The sequence below is a fragment of the Ixodes scapularis genome, unplaced genomic scaffold (assembly GCF_016920785.2).
Source record: "Ixodes scapularis isolate PalLabHiFi unplaced genomic scaffold, ASM1692078v2 PGA_scaffold7__128_contigs__length_106722199, whole genome shotgun sequence".
Lineage (NCBI taxonomy): Eukaryota > Metazoa > Arthropoda > Arachnida > Ixodida > Ixodidae > Ixodes > Ixodes scapularis.
In genome coordinates, this window is record NW_024609882.1 from 25126513 (window position 1) to 25141462 (window position 14950).

Genomic DNA, 14950 nt, shown 5'->3' on the forward strand with positions numbered 1-14950 from the left:
ACCTCTACTGGGAATTGGAATTTCTCGCCAAGCATGTCAATTTGCTCATTGAAGCTTTGAACTGCCACCGAACCTTGCACAAAAGATCTCAACTATGAAGTTGTAAACTCTGCGACCTTGTTAACGGGAAAAAGCATCGCTGTTTTTTTTTTTTCTTTGAGTATTGAAGGGCTGCTTTGAAAACTACTAGAGTGCGAAAGGTTCATTTGGTGTGATAACCATGTCAGCCAGTGCCCCATTCCACGCAAAAATAAACAAAAACTAAGTGCCGTAGTTGTGTTTGCTCTAACTCTGTCGCACAGTGTGCGTAGGTGGGTATCTCCAGACAACAGACCTAGTAACACCTGGTAACAAAAAGATCATGCAGTGGACATCATTCTTTGCATGGAAGCACTCTGAGTCAAAAAAGAGCTCTCTTCTTAGGGTCCCTCATTTGATGTGCTGCCTTTAGACCAATTATAACTGTAAACAGTGTTAAAAATTGTGATTATCCTGCGCCTTGTATTTAGCGGTTTTAAGAACTCATTTAGCGTTTTTTTTTTTTCTATTTTTAGGTTGGAAACGGTGCCTCCGTATCTCTCGACCATCGGGCGCGCGCGTGCAGCCATAGCACGGGGGAATGCAACGAAGGCATGAGAGACTGGGCATTCCAAAAAGACGCCCAAACCTTATTATCCTATCAGTGACTGTAACACCTCTGATTTTCTAAGAAGGGACTGGTAGCCGAGCGTGTGAACGCAACCCAACTCAAAGTACGTGCACTCCTGCCCATTTCGTTCCGAATGAGCGTCGTACCGGCATGCGGTCGTGCATTACTCCTGCGTGATGCCCGTTAGAGATCCCAGGCTAGCAGTGGTATATTGCACTGACTAATTTTTTTTTATCTACAGTGAAGAGACCAGGCGCCCACTGGTGCTGACTAACTTCCCGCCATATAAACATGCACACAACAGAATTACTTCTGATTCTCTATGGTTGTTCGTAAAAGGTTGAACTAAGAAAAAAAAAAGTCGCTGATATTCCAGTTAAAGGATATGATATCTATACTGATCGCTTACTTGTACTTGCAGAACTTGCAGTAGCACGCCAACGGCGGATGGATACGATCGGGCACCAATGTCGAGAAGGAAAGTCGTCAACTTGATGATCACGACAGCTCTAAGACATTGTAGCAGCATAGCGCCGAGAACAATGGGGGGTCGTTGGCCGAAAGCGTTTGACGCACGAAATTTGCCGTTGCGACGGCAACCAAATGTATCCAGATTCTTTCTTCAACATAAGCGGGTAATGTAGTCGTAATAGATATCACATAAGAAGGGTTATATCAGCACTCGAAAGCGGCACAATAAGGCTCAGAGTTATCTCACGCTCAGAATGTCCAGAAAACAAAGGGCACACTTGGTAGTTTGAATTTGCTTCGACACGCGAAAGATGCATGTAAGTCGAGAAAACATTGTCGCTGACCTCAAGTGGCGAGACAATAGTATGGAAGCTTGCCTACATTTATTTAGGTTTTTTTTTTTTTTGTAAGCGTTTTTTTTTTTTGTGCTTACATATCAGTTTAAGATTAGGGATATCACGGACTCGTCGAACTTGAGGTTATGCGTCGAATTTCAAGGTTCGGAGAAGTTCGGCTTTTTAGCAAGGTTGTCCGACTTTTGAATAAAAATAGTTTACACTTACATCAACAAACATATATATATATATATATATATATATATTTACTGTCGTATTTTAATTTTATCAAACGATTAGCAATCTCTTGTACGAAAGTCAAAATGTAAGCGTTTAAAGCTTTAGTTAGTTTAATCATGTGAAGCTATAAACCAGTATACTCAATAAATTTGGCAACCCTCTTTCGCCTGGTGGTGTCAGTTAAATATAAAATTTGGCGCATGCGCACCACAGTAAAACATCAGTAAAATTTTTCTCAAGCATTGTTAAAAAAACAAACAAAAAAAACTTAAGTTTGGTCAAATAAGGATTCGGTAGGTTCCGCAACCTCCGTATTTCAGACTATTCGAGCCTCACCGTTGATGTAACCCCACCGCCCTGACTTAGCTTTAGAAAATGTGACAGCTTTACAGGTAACCACGTGGGTTAAGGGCCTTCACAAAATTATAACGTGCCTGTCGCCTGAACCATGCTATGCAAAAGAAAAATTACTTACAGTTCCACTGTGCGCCGCGGTGCCCTGGACCGTCAGATTTCGAGATCAGTAATGACTAAGTTAGACCTCAAAATTTATTGAGGTCCGTATAGTTATGACGAAGATTGAATTAAAAAAGCACTATTCTTTCAAAAAAACATGCATTTTTTTAAGTGCCTGAACAAGATCCGTACGTCACGAGACAAATTTTCTCCTAACAAAATAATAATACTGAGCATTATATATACGATGTGAGAGCTATTTTGAGTAAGGAGGAAAAGCAAAACTGACCTCCATGTGAAAACGACGGCCTAGGTACAGAAGTTAGGGTAGTGCAACGATTTTAGTGTTGAAAGAATTGGCAGTTTGTATTTTTTACATTGTTGATCCAAGCACAAGTGACCAAAAACGCGTCACCCTGCCCCGAAAAACTGCTATTCCGATGCGTAATCGCAAAGAAGAAAACGAAATATTTGCCGATCTGCAGCCCCCGTGTGGTGGTTAACGGAACTGATGTGTGACGTACTCTGGGGGATACGCGGAAGTGAACAAACCCTGTCCCCCTCCGCTGCTACACTCGCCGTTATCCCCGTGGCGAACCGTCTTTTGTGTCGATCGCTCGCCGCGACCTTCGACGATGCTAATCCTTTAATATTCGATAATCGCGGAGGAAGTGGCTGGGGTCTTTGAAGAGAGAACCCAAGGGGAAACTACGTGATCTCCCAGAGTACGTCACTCGAAAGGGGACGTGGTGAGTTGAGAGTCACTTTGATCTTCGATTTGATTCATATTTTTTTACATAAAAACTTGCGCTCGAAAGGAAATGTGGTTTTCTGTTTTTCGTTCCATGGGTGACACAGATTAATTTCAGCAGTTGATTGGCCAAAGTCTAAAAATCGTTGCACCGCTTCTTTAAGGTCTTGCTGTGCAAATACTCACATTTTATTTTTGTGTTTTAGTTTTGCGGCATACGTGTCTTATGCGGACAATACGAAAAATTTGGGGTGTTTGGTGTCCATTGAAGCGTAAGATTTTCTAATCTGATGTCCCAAAAAATACTTACAGGGTTTGTTTCGCCTAAAAAATAACTTATTCATTACCGAACGCTCATTCTCAGCCAAAATGTAGCCGTTGTTTGAACCAGATGCCAAAGCTTCATAGCTAACCGCTATCTTATTCAAAAGTTATAACCGATTTTCTGACATTTTTAGTGTGAAAATGTCGGCCGGTGTATTTCTTGTATTACATGCAGCTAAATGGCACCAGTTACCGAAAACGGGCGAAAACGGGCGAAAACGGGTCCCATTTTCCCATTCAATTTTTCAGAAAAACAATAACTTTTTTTTATTGAGGTGACGAGGCTAGTTATAAAATTTTGACAGTTGGTTCGGACAGCTAGCACTACATTTGAACGGAGAATGAGCGTTCCACGACGAGGAGTTTATTTTTGCGGTGAAATATACACTGTAAAACTTTTTTTGGAGACATTTTGTACACCTGAGTGACTTGTTTGCGTGAAATTAACAAAAATTAAAATTCTGACCCAGTTTAAAACAAGCGAAGCGAAGCCATCATTTTTCGCCGTTATCAGGCAGCCCTAATTATCGTTGTTCTAGCTTGTATAGGTTCTCTCAGAGAAGTGGCCTCCTTTGTGGAATGGAGCACCGGGTACGCATGTACTTTTACTCAGTAGCTGTCAAACAAGTGAATTTATATGAAGCCGCGTACAGAAAATGACAACAAGATCTCGTAAAAAGATGTACTGTACTGTCGTACCCATTGTTTTGAAATGAGCACAAAAATGAATGTCGATGAGCCAGGCAAGCTTGTGGCTTCGTGATCGAAGTAAATCTTGATAGCGGCTGGTTATGTGGCTAGAATCGCGAGCTTGAAAACTTTGCTTTACGTAAAAGAAAGGTTCGGTCACTGGACGCTCGTAAATTTTTACCTTGCTGCTTGCAGTTTAAAACTCCACAGTGTCACATCTCAAGTTCTCGTATAACTCCACCCCGAGTAAAAAGCCAGGTCGCAGATTCTCACTGTGTGGCAGCAATCCAAGATTTTTCGCAGCCTTGATACGGATGTCCTGGAAAGTTGTATCTCGGCGTTCCCTTAACTTTGCTCGAATTACTCAAAGTGAAAGGAAACTAGAGTATTAAATAAATCGCTCAGATATTGCCCACGTTTGACCGAATTAATAACTGGAAAAGAATGTTGGCAGTAAACAGCAGAAGCATTTTGAACAAACCATCCTCAAGGTTTACGCACAAACCGCACTTCGTCGGTTAAAATGTTTACCGTGTTTTTGTTTTGAGTTCACTGGCCCTGATTTTTCACAGCTCGTATTCCAAACTATACTCGTTAGCGTGCAACCCAACGTAAAGACCTGAACTTCGGCCAGCTTCCGGTTAAAACGAGAAAGGAACATCAATATCAAAATACGGCTCCGTACTCTCGGACCCTCCGCAACCAAACTGAGGTAGACAAAAACAAAGAGCAGAGGAAAAGACAAACCAACACTCACTTCGAGTTAGAGCAGACGATGAGCCAGTCCGTTCTTTCCGAGGACGGTGCATGCGGTCGCGCCGCAGAGTCCTCTTAACACAAGCTGTTCAAACCTGCCGCGAAAGCTGAGGAAAGGTGCCACGCGCACAGCTGATCCTTCGTGCCGCCACGGTATGCAGCGATTCCGGGGTGCTGCGAAGGAGTATAGCGACCCGCGCGGTGCGTTCCAGCGACCTTGTTACCTCGAACGAGATGCCGAACCGCTTTGCTTGGCGCCGTCGCTGTCGCGCTAGAAGCTCCGCAAGAACGCGGGCGAGAGCGGATCAGGACCGGTCTAGCTAGCGGGGAACGACGTCAAGAAAAAACAAACGCTAAAAAAGGTGAATGCCGTAGAGAAAGGTGAGGAAACAGAAACTGTGTTTTGGGAGCCAGAATAAGAACACACCGCACTGAGATGAAAGCGAAAGAGGCACAGCTCGAAAAAACTTGAAGGCACGCGGTAGCTCTATGTTTCAGTTGGTGAGCGATCTGACGGCGGAGCAGTCGGTTACCAACTGAACGTGATAACAGATGCTGCTTGGGGGACTTCCGCTATAAAAGCCGGCACCAGCTGCTGCGAGCGGCATAAAAGGTTCCACGTATAGCTCGAAAAAAATAAATAAAAAGATGCTCGAAAGCAGACGCAGTCGTCCTCTGAGTATTCACAATGCGTGAAGAAAATGCACAGATAGCAGAAGCGGAAACGACGTACTTTGGTGTTTGTTGGAGGGCCTAGACTCACTCGAGACAATACAGGCACGGTTCCAAAACGCAGTGCAACCCTTTGCATGTGTGCTTGTCGTATAGTGGGCGTCGACGGTCGCTGTCCTTACGGTTAGGGCTGTAGCTTACTTTAGGGACTTTTAGAAGATCGTACGCTAGAGCTACGCTTTGTTCGCGGGAGCTCGTGTCGTCACTTTGAAACGTCGATTGAGCACGCGCCCGTTGGGTTCGCTCTCGCAGCGTACGGTCTACTAAAACTCTCTTTTGTGTTAAAAAGTATACCGTTTGATTGATTGGCGTTCACGTAGCGCGAGAACGTCACACTTTTATGGGGGACTTTTAACAAACCTTTACCGTGTTCCGAGTACCGCACTACGGGAACTTTTGAAGCATGCATTTAAGCGCGAGCCACGCGGTCACTGTACTACTCGGGCTCGTGCTTAAAAAGTATGCTTCAGAGGTTTCAATAGCGCGGTACGCGGGACACGGTAACGGTTTAATTTATTAATAAATACCGTCAAGTCTCGAGTAACGAGCACAGATTTGATTTTTGTACCGCCAATTAATTGTACTAATAAATCGTGAAGTAAATCATTTGTATGTTGCTTACACCCACAGGATCCATTAAAATACAATTAACTTCACTTGATTGCATAACTATGATATAGTAGTCAGTAAATTTCCGCACAGTGAGCGTTCCTTGAGGCTGGCTTTTTTTTTCAATATCAAGTTCGGTTTTATTCAATAGTTTCACAGCCGGGAACTGGTGATAAGATACCACACAGGGAAACGACTGGTTTCCAACGCGGAGCGCAATTTCGTCTGCTTCTTTTGCAGGAATTGTGGTGACGTCAAAATGCCGAGTTCTGATTGGCTCTGACTGGAAGGATAGTGGGTAGACCTCAAGGCAGCTTGCTCTGAGGTCTACCCACTATCCTTCAATCACAGCCAATCAAAGCTCGGCGTTGTGAGGTCACCTGCTGCAAAAAAAGCAGACGAACCTACGCTCAGCATAGGCTTTGAGTGCGTACATATTGGGTGTTCGGGAGAAAAGAGAAGCGCGTTTTCCTCACCGCAAAAAAAAAAAAAAAAAAAAAAAAAAACTACGCGTTTCCGCATGTTCAGACTCCACCCAAACGCACTAGATATACAGACCAGATACCAAGACTACAAAACTAACCGTTGTCTGATTCAAAATTTATAAGCAATTTTGGGTAAATTTTCTACTGGTGAACGAGGCGCGTTCCCAGTAGCGTTCGCCATTCATCTCCAAGTATTTGAGTACTCCGTTAGTCGCCATTTTAGCATCGAAAACTTCAACAAAAAAAAATCGCTTATAACTTTTCAAATAGACGAAATATAAGTTTTTAAACTTTTGCTTCTAACTCCACCTGCTAACGCTACGTTTAGGCAGAAACTGAACGTACGGCGATGCGTAGTTTTTGTTTGCGTTGAGAAAAACACGACTCTCTTTTCTTCCTAACATCCCGTATATTTGTTTCACGATTGAGGAGCTACTTACTGTTCCTGGCTCTGGTGTTTTCTCATTTGCGCCAAACTCCTGCCTGCGGTCACCAGATTGCGCGCATCGAGTGAGCCCTTGAACAATGTTATCAAAACACTCCCACTGTAAGAGGGCTGTCGTAGAACAACCAGCTTGAAATCGTTGATACAGTCTGGCTGAGGCAACTAATGAGGAAATGCTGCTTCCGCGTCTGTCGAGGCAAATCTAAGGGCATTTGAGTCCTGATAAGGTTTAAGATATAGTCTCGTTGAAGTGGATAATGTATGTCTCGTTCCTATAGTCACCATTGTTGCCCCCCCCCCCCCCCTCCCCTCTTTCCTTCCGGCCCCCAAATCGCTCTTAATATGGGGGGATCCTCCAGAATAACGAAACAAATATGCACTTTATTACCCAGTTCCTCCCTGGAAATCTTTGCCCATATAGAGGGCTACCTATATTGGCGACTTTTAGCAAACCGTTACCGTGTTCCGCGTAGCGCACTACCCGAGCCTTTAAAGCATGCTTTTAAGCGCTCTTTCCGCGGTCACGGTATCACACTGGCGCGCGCTTAAAAGCATGCTACAAAGGCTCCGGTAGTGCGATATGCGGAAAACGGTAAAGGTTTGCAAAACGACCCTACTAACGCCGTCCATATTAACGAAATACGACTGCATGTGAAAATGAATGAATGAATGACGAATGAATGAATGACGAATGAATGAATGAATGAATTAATTAATTAATGAACGAATTATTTAATTAAGTAATTAATAATTAGTGCCTTATTAAAATTTTAATTCCCGAGCGAATATTATATCGTGGGAAGGCCGAAAATATATAAAATAAATAAATATTGAGTCTGTCGCAGCACGCTCTGCTGTTCTACCTTGCGGCCATAACTTATAAATTGGTCAATAAATGTAATACGTTAGATCCTGTCGTTATTGTGTTTAGATTTTCAGGGAATTCAAGACTTACAGTAATGTCTATGGAATGTTCCGAAACGGGAGAACCATTCAGTTGATTATGAGGAAAGGTAAAGAAGCATCAAAATATCCTGTAAGCATGCCACTACACATTAGTCAAGCGGATGAGCAAAGGGAAAGGGGAGGGAGAAAGTGGCGCGAGATGAGGATCATATATACTTCGTGGAAATTGCGGACTGGAAAGTTTTAACGGTGTTTGGCTAAGGTTGCAGTCACTGCAGCCGTTATTTTGCCAATTTATCCGAGCAATTAGTTCAGTACCGCGTACGTAGGCCACCCCAGCCCCACCCCTGCTCGTTTCGATCTGGATGAGCATCGTACCGGCGTGCGGTCGTGTATCGCTACTGCGTGAGCACGTTGAAGACCCCCAGGTTAGCGGTCATACCGCACTGGCGAAATTGCTCATCTACAGTGTAAACCAGTGTCGCCTCATCCTGGCAGACCGACCTTGCGCTGTATAATCACTAAAACGTCGGATTTAACTTTTGATTTGGGTACGTAGGCACACACACCCAACACGCTCGCCTGATGAGTACAAAATACTCAAAGTAAATCACTGAAATAAGGCGTTGATGAATGCAGGCAAAGTGTAATTTCTTTGAGATTTTCGCGTCGTAACAGTTACCGCTGCAAACGCTAGGGCTAGCGGCGCGTGTAACCACGCATTCCAAGTACGCTCCTTGGTTCCTGGGTAATTTTTCAAAATATCAATTTATTTCTTTAGATATGTATAAACATACAAATTTGCGTTTTGCTTAGATTTGATTGCAATGAGTGATTTAGGCGCGAGCTTCGATATAATGCTCCAGTTGTAAGAGCGCTCGTACAGCCGAGGCACATTCTAAAGCAGAGAGCTCAGACTTCGCGGGATGCGGTCTCCGGGTAACCTGAGACAAAGTTTAATGGCAGTGCTTCTGCGCTACCGTACCTGAATTCGATTAGTGAATAAGCTAGTGGTCAAGTTTAAGCTGATCACCAAAGCAAGTTTTATATATACATTTATGCAAGCTTCCGCGCCATAAAAATTCAAGAATCTCACAATTCGTGTCAAACGCTGTTTTGAAGGCCCTTTTCCAGAGCAGTTGTTTAGCGACGTTGTCGGTCACAGTTCCGTGGGTCGCTTTCATTATGGCGGAATGCGGTCTTTCCAAAGCTCTCAGTCGGCGAAAACAAGCAAAAAAAAAAGTTGCTAGAACCTCTGTTCCAGTACGATGACTTTCACGACACTCGCTCTGCGTGTATTCACTTGAGAAGGAAATTGTGCTGCATCTACCACGTATTGACGCTGCCACCAACACTTTTTCGAAGCGTTCTATCGAAACGTTCTAGCATTCGCGTGCCAAGTGTGCCTTCGGCGTTCGCCTTCGAGTAATACATTTATTCCCATGTACATCATAAGGAACAAACCTAAATCATGTTCGCTGTGGACTTGTCCATACGAGAGTTTATATGGGTAGGAACTAAGGAAGAGGAAGAGAGGGTGCGCTGGTCGTCAGAACACCGAACTCTCTGGTTGGAAGTGCTAGTGGATAGACGCAAAGCTATAGCTGTCTTTGTCTTTATACACTGTTCTATCGCGTTCGAGCGCCTTCGAATGCCGAACACCGGCGTCCGGCGTTCGGCGTTCAAACGCGTTACATCAGTGAGTGAAGACGAAGGCAGCTATAGCTTTGCGTCTACCCGCTTATCTTTCCAAACTAAGCTGGCTGTTCCGACGTCCCAACGAACTCCCATTTTCTCCTCTCCCTCAATTACTACACGTATTAGAACTTTCGGTTCTTCCTCTTAAAACATCGCCATTTCGTTGATGAGTCTTTCCTGAAGTCCGAAATCTTTACTCAAATTGAAGAGAGCGCTGTTTCAGTCGCGCTACCAAAATTCCGAGAAATTAGAGTAAAGCGAACGCGTTGTTTGTCCTGGTGCGTCGAAATGTATTTGTTGTACTACAAATAGTATACGAACGCCTCGAGCAAACTATTCTTTGTTTGAAAAGGATAACACACTGGTACGCACAATGTGTAAAATAGGATGACTTAATGTTTCAGCTTTCTGTTATACGTCGTCATGCGAGCGGGCATTTTGGCAAAAATATGATTGTTTAAATCAAGTGTATGGTAAGGCACACGTTGATAACATTAATTAAACTTTAAAAACATGGTACAAAACTCTCTGTCCCCCTCTCTCTCTCTATCTATATATATAATGTGAAGCGGTTTCAACTTTTGGGGTAGAGAACCACACTCCTGCCTATCTCCAGAAGGTAAGCCCTTATTGAAATTTTCTGTCCGCACACACGATTGTCTTTAATTTTTCTAAGTTTCTAGCACAATTATTTAGGAAAGATTTAATGACTTTAATAATGTTAACTGCCGCAAAAAGAAATCGATCATTTCTTTATTTCAAGATACTATTCAACAAAGAACTCCGCTAAAAAATCTTTGCTTCGTCCGCAACCGTAGTGACAAGAAGAATGAATAAAAAAAGTATTGACATAATATGCATATGAACATATAATAAGACGCCTGGTAACTACATTTCCTGTTCAGAACCTCATATATCATATCATATTCTTTTGGCACAATACCCTCCGCACGCATAATCAACGTAGGTAGAGTATTATAGACCCGTGACGTGCGCTTCGTTAATTAAAAAGGTAAAAGTAACAACGGACACAAAAGTTCGTAGGGTTCGCACAAAAAGGTAAAAAAAAACCTCGAAGTTCCCCTTACCTATTGACGGTGATCCGAAATCAAGATGTACTTCTCGACACAAAACAGCTCGCAGTCGCTGAACACCGAACCCAAGCTCGGTTTTCGAAATCGGCCAACGCAGCTGATCGTCCGGCGCTCAGAGCGATACCTCGAACAACACTCGAGACTTCTAGGCGCGTGAAGGCTTCTTCCCTCCTGGCGGGCAACTCCGCGTCAGCGATACACTAATCCTGACGCCCCGACGATCACAACGTCTCTGGGGCCGATATGCTCATCCGCGTCTCGGCCGTCGTCACCGAAGCGTGCCAATAAGTCAAGTCCCTCACCGCACCGACGAGGGAGGGGACTCCAATCTCCGGCGTCGGATTAGATACGGGGACCCAGGGTGCGTGTAACGAGGCCGCCTCGGGTTCCTTTTCCCGGGAGAATTCATTGACGGCGGCTTCCGATGACCGCGCGCGCGCTTTCCCGACAAGTTCAATCGGTTACACGACACGAGGCGCGACGCGACAGACAGCAATCCGACGCGACAAGCCATAGACAAACGTTTGCTCGACTGGGTTACGGTGGAAGAAAAGGGAGGCGTCTGAAGGGCACCTCCTCGCCATGGAGCAAGCGCGTCGATGGTTCGTTCGCATTTCTGGCAAACGCCCTGAGGTGCGAGACATGGCGGAGGCTCGAGGAACGCGCGACCGCGTCTGCGTGAGGCCCCTTACCGACAGCGCCCCTGCCGGGAAGTGCGCGAAGTCCCACCCGAGTGAAATTTTGGACCCCCTTTCTGGCCTTTCTGGCCAAAGATTAACCCGTCACTCAAAATTCTTACAAAACAGCAGCTTCCCTCTCCTCCTCTTACATGTTTGTTGGTCAAAAGTACGCAATGTGACGTCAGTACAAGCCATGTATTTATTCAAACATCTCTTCCACCGTGGTCTTGGGTTTGTCATCGCAGTCGCCCGATCGCTCGGTTCTCTCGAAGCTAATGCAAATTGGGTGTTCGAAGTTTAAGAGAGCTGATGACGGTCTGCCCTTATAGCCTGGTGCCTGGAACGTGTTTCCGACTGTGGTCACTGCCAGAATCACAACGGCAGCGTGTGTCTTCCGAACGACTGTCCCATGTGTAGAGCAAGTTGTCTGTTTCTTGCTCAGGGTTTGCGTTGATGTCAGAACGACGCCAAGTTGCTTTGATTGGAAGGATACTGGGTAGGCCTCAATGCCAGATGCCTTGAGTTCTACCTACTATTTTTTTTTTAATCGGTCAATAAGAGCTCGACGTTTTGACATCATCGCAACCCCTGTGCAAGAAGCAGACAAGCTTGCGCTCCGCTTGGCACGCGCTCAATGCCTTCCACCTTGCTTCGGTTGCGCGCGCGGGTTCGAGGTACGCGAGATACCGAAGCGTTGTTGTACACATAAACGTACACATTTTGTAATAACAGCGTTTTCAATCTCAACGAAATGTCGAGTTTTCATTGGTGACATGCCGTGCTGGCTGCCAGTACAATGCTGCTACCATCGCCGGAGGTAATTTCGATCTTTGATTGCTTTTTCTTTAATAAGAAAATCGGTCGCGCATCGCTATGATTTATTAATTTCTAGGATGCACAGAGCCCGCAGAGGAAGCTATGGTCATATTTAAGCGATTTGGAAAACCTCCTCCGAGTATCTTTAGGCTGAGACTAGGACCTACACCCTCTCTTTCTGCCCCTGCTAGCACAGGTGTGAACGCGCAGGAAGCACTGCGGAAGCCAGCGAGCTCGCGCTGAAGGCGGAGCTTCTAGACTTAAAGGGATTGTCCGGTCAAATTTTGTATTCGAGAAAACAATTGAATATCATTGCTATCACCTCGAGAAGCATCGTACGTGCAATTTCCGAATTTTATATGCCCCTCTGCGTGAGTAATTGAGTTTATACTGCTCATTTCGCATTCTAGCGTAAACGCTGCTTTCGTTGGCCACATTGAAGCTCTGACGTCACAAAACACAAAGCGAGCATTTTTGTCTCGTTGTTTGCCTGCGAGTTAACGCTTCAGCGTGCTTCGTTTTTGTTGTTGTGCTGGACTTGTTTCGTGGTTGGGTGAGATTTTTGTTGCGCGGTTGGGTGCCACAACCACCGGGCAGCACATGCGAGCCAAGACATGACGTTCCACACTTTTCCGCGAGACGTGCAGTGACGAGCAAAGTGGATCGTCGTCGTGCGTAGGGACTGGGTTCCCGTCCAGATCGAGATCCTGCTTATGCAGCAATCGTCTCGCAGAAGAAGGCTACGAGCTGAGCTCTCAGCGGACAGAAGGCTTGTAAGCTGAGGTGTGATGCTGTGCCAACGATATTAAACTACGTCCACCCACTTCTCGCCCAAATCGGATCAGTCAATTTAGGTCTGTTCGATTCGCCTGAACTGGCTGAACTAGTGCAGCAGTGCAGGAACTGGTGCATTCGATTCAACCGTAAGTTGCACGACGGCTGCACTGGTTCGTTCGATTCATCCCAGTTCTGAACGAGTTCAGACCCAGTTCCTCAAAATCTCGCAACGGCTCCGGACTCTGTTCAGCGTCCGTGCAGAAGCAGACGACAAGAGCAGACGGCGTTAGCAGAACTCCTCGTCTGTCTCTGCTCGCGGTGCCATTTTTCGCAGCGCTCGCTCAAATGTCTGCGATCTTTAACAATAACGCCGATACGGAGGTTGCATTTCCTCTCATTTATGATAATAACGTACCCGCGGTGGACGCGGAATTGAGATCCTAACTGAGGGTGGGAGTTTGCTTGATTATGATATTCTAAAAGCGTTTTAGGCACCTGCTCGCGTAGGTTTGGCTCCCTGTGGTGAGTGTTGAAATATTGGCTCAAGTAAATTGTTTCTTTTTGATGCTATGTGGGGATCCACAGTGATGATATTCTTACTTACAGACACGGGAAAGGTATTGCCGTCTTGATAGTCTCCGCCTTCACTTGCTCTTGGATGCTTATTGACGACTCCGATACATTGTAGAGGTCTGGGATTTAGTGCGTTGGCACTCGCATGTCCCCGTAGCTGAGCATAATACTGCATGCTTTGTCCGCTGGTATCTGTGGACGCCCACCAACGGGCCTGAGAAAAACACCGAGAATCGGCTTTTTTTTTTTTGCCGATTCTCGCTTCAACTTGACGCCAAAGTTACGGTCGATAATTGTCTTGGCCAAGACGCTATCGTCAGGCCTTCGTCTTCGAAGTGACCGGTATACCGACCGCGCGCTGCCGCCAGTGACTCCCGACGCCAAATCATCCTGATGCCGCGAACCTATCATCGAAATGCAAAGATTCCCTTTGAGGGCATTTGCCGCTACCTTCTTGACTTGTAACCGACTATAGTTAAGAACTTCCTGGCCAAATCGAACAGACCTTGATTACGCAGCGAAACCGAAACCAACAGCTTGGCCATCTCGAAATGATACAAGAAGTTGTATTTAGCACTCGTGCAGCTCGATATCTGTTTGACACGCGTGTGAAAATGGAGCGTAGCTACGATTCACCAAGCTCGTCCAAGTCAAGTGACCAGTCCGACATGCATTTGAACGGTTCGCCGTTTGCCTTCGACCCGCGGACGTCGCCTCTGAGGGAATGACCCGCAGCCTCATCACCGATCCAGTGGATCCGCCGAAATGTGTACCCAGATGCCGCTTCGTGTACCTAGGTGCCGCTTCAGAGGCGAACTCTGCATCCTTTGCTTTGCAAGCGCCCCTAGTTCGATCGGCGTCCGTCGCAGTTGTGTTTGCGCGAAACGGCATACGTTTGCTCGAAGCTTATGGCTGTCTGCGAGTAATATCCTGCTAAAAGGCGCGACTTTTTTTGCACGTGCTTAGGAACATCAATAAAAGAACCGTATTTCAGTAGGGTACTGTCTAGGAGTCTATATAATTCGAAACAAAATACAAGATATCCATCGACCAACGCTTGTTATCCCTACCATCCGACAAACCTTTGCGTTTTGTGACGTCACGTAGCACCTACGGGTGTCAGCCATTGACACTGGCGAAATTCAGGGTGCAGTTTCGTACGTAGGATCATGAAAGGTTTAATTAATAACGGGAGATCATATATCAAAATAAAAATGACGTTTGTCTATATGAAGGCTCCCTCGACGTAACGAGCGCAAGAACTTAAGTACTTCCGGTTTCGACCGGACAATCCCTTTAAGGGTAAACGGAGAACATGGTGCCTTTACAGCGCCCTTAAAACTAGTCCCTCGATGTTTGCCTGATGACATCATGAAAGTCTCATGTCGTCGCAGGCCGCGACCCTGGCGATGTCACAATAAGGGTAATCGAATGTGAGACGCCTGTTTTGCTGCAGGTCTCTC

The 14950-nt window shown here is 45.5% G+C and overlaps 1 protein-coding gene across 5 annotated transcripts in view; it reads right to left on the reverse strand.

The window, feature by feature from the left end:
• The window catches only part of LOC8024749 (sialin), a 57922-nt gene that overhangs the window by 41281 nt on the left and 1691 nt on the right, over positions 1-14950 (reverse strand). Inside the window, exon 1 of one of the 5 annotated variants that reach the window (XM_029969484.3) lies at positions 10636-11166. The exons of 1 other annotated variant lie outside the window; for it this stretch is intronic. The gene's annotated coding sequence lies outside the window, so the exon portion shown is untranslated. Of the gene's footprint in view, positions 1-1058; positions 1257-4673; positions 5252-6938; positions 7006-10635; positions 11167-14950 lie in introns of those variants that run through there. 3 more of the 5 variants (XM_040208274.3, XM_040208272.3, XM_040208271.3) reach the window with 3 other exon arrangements.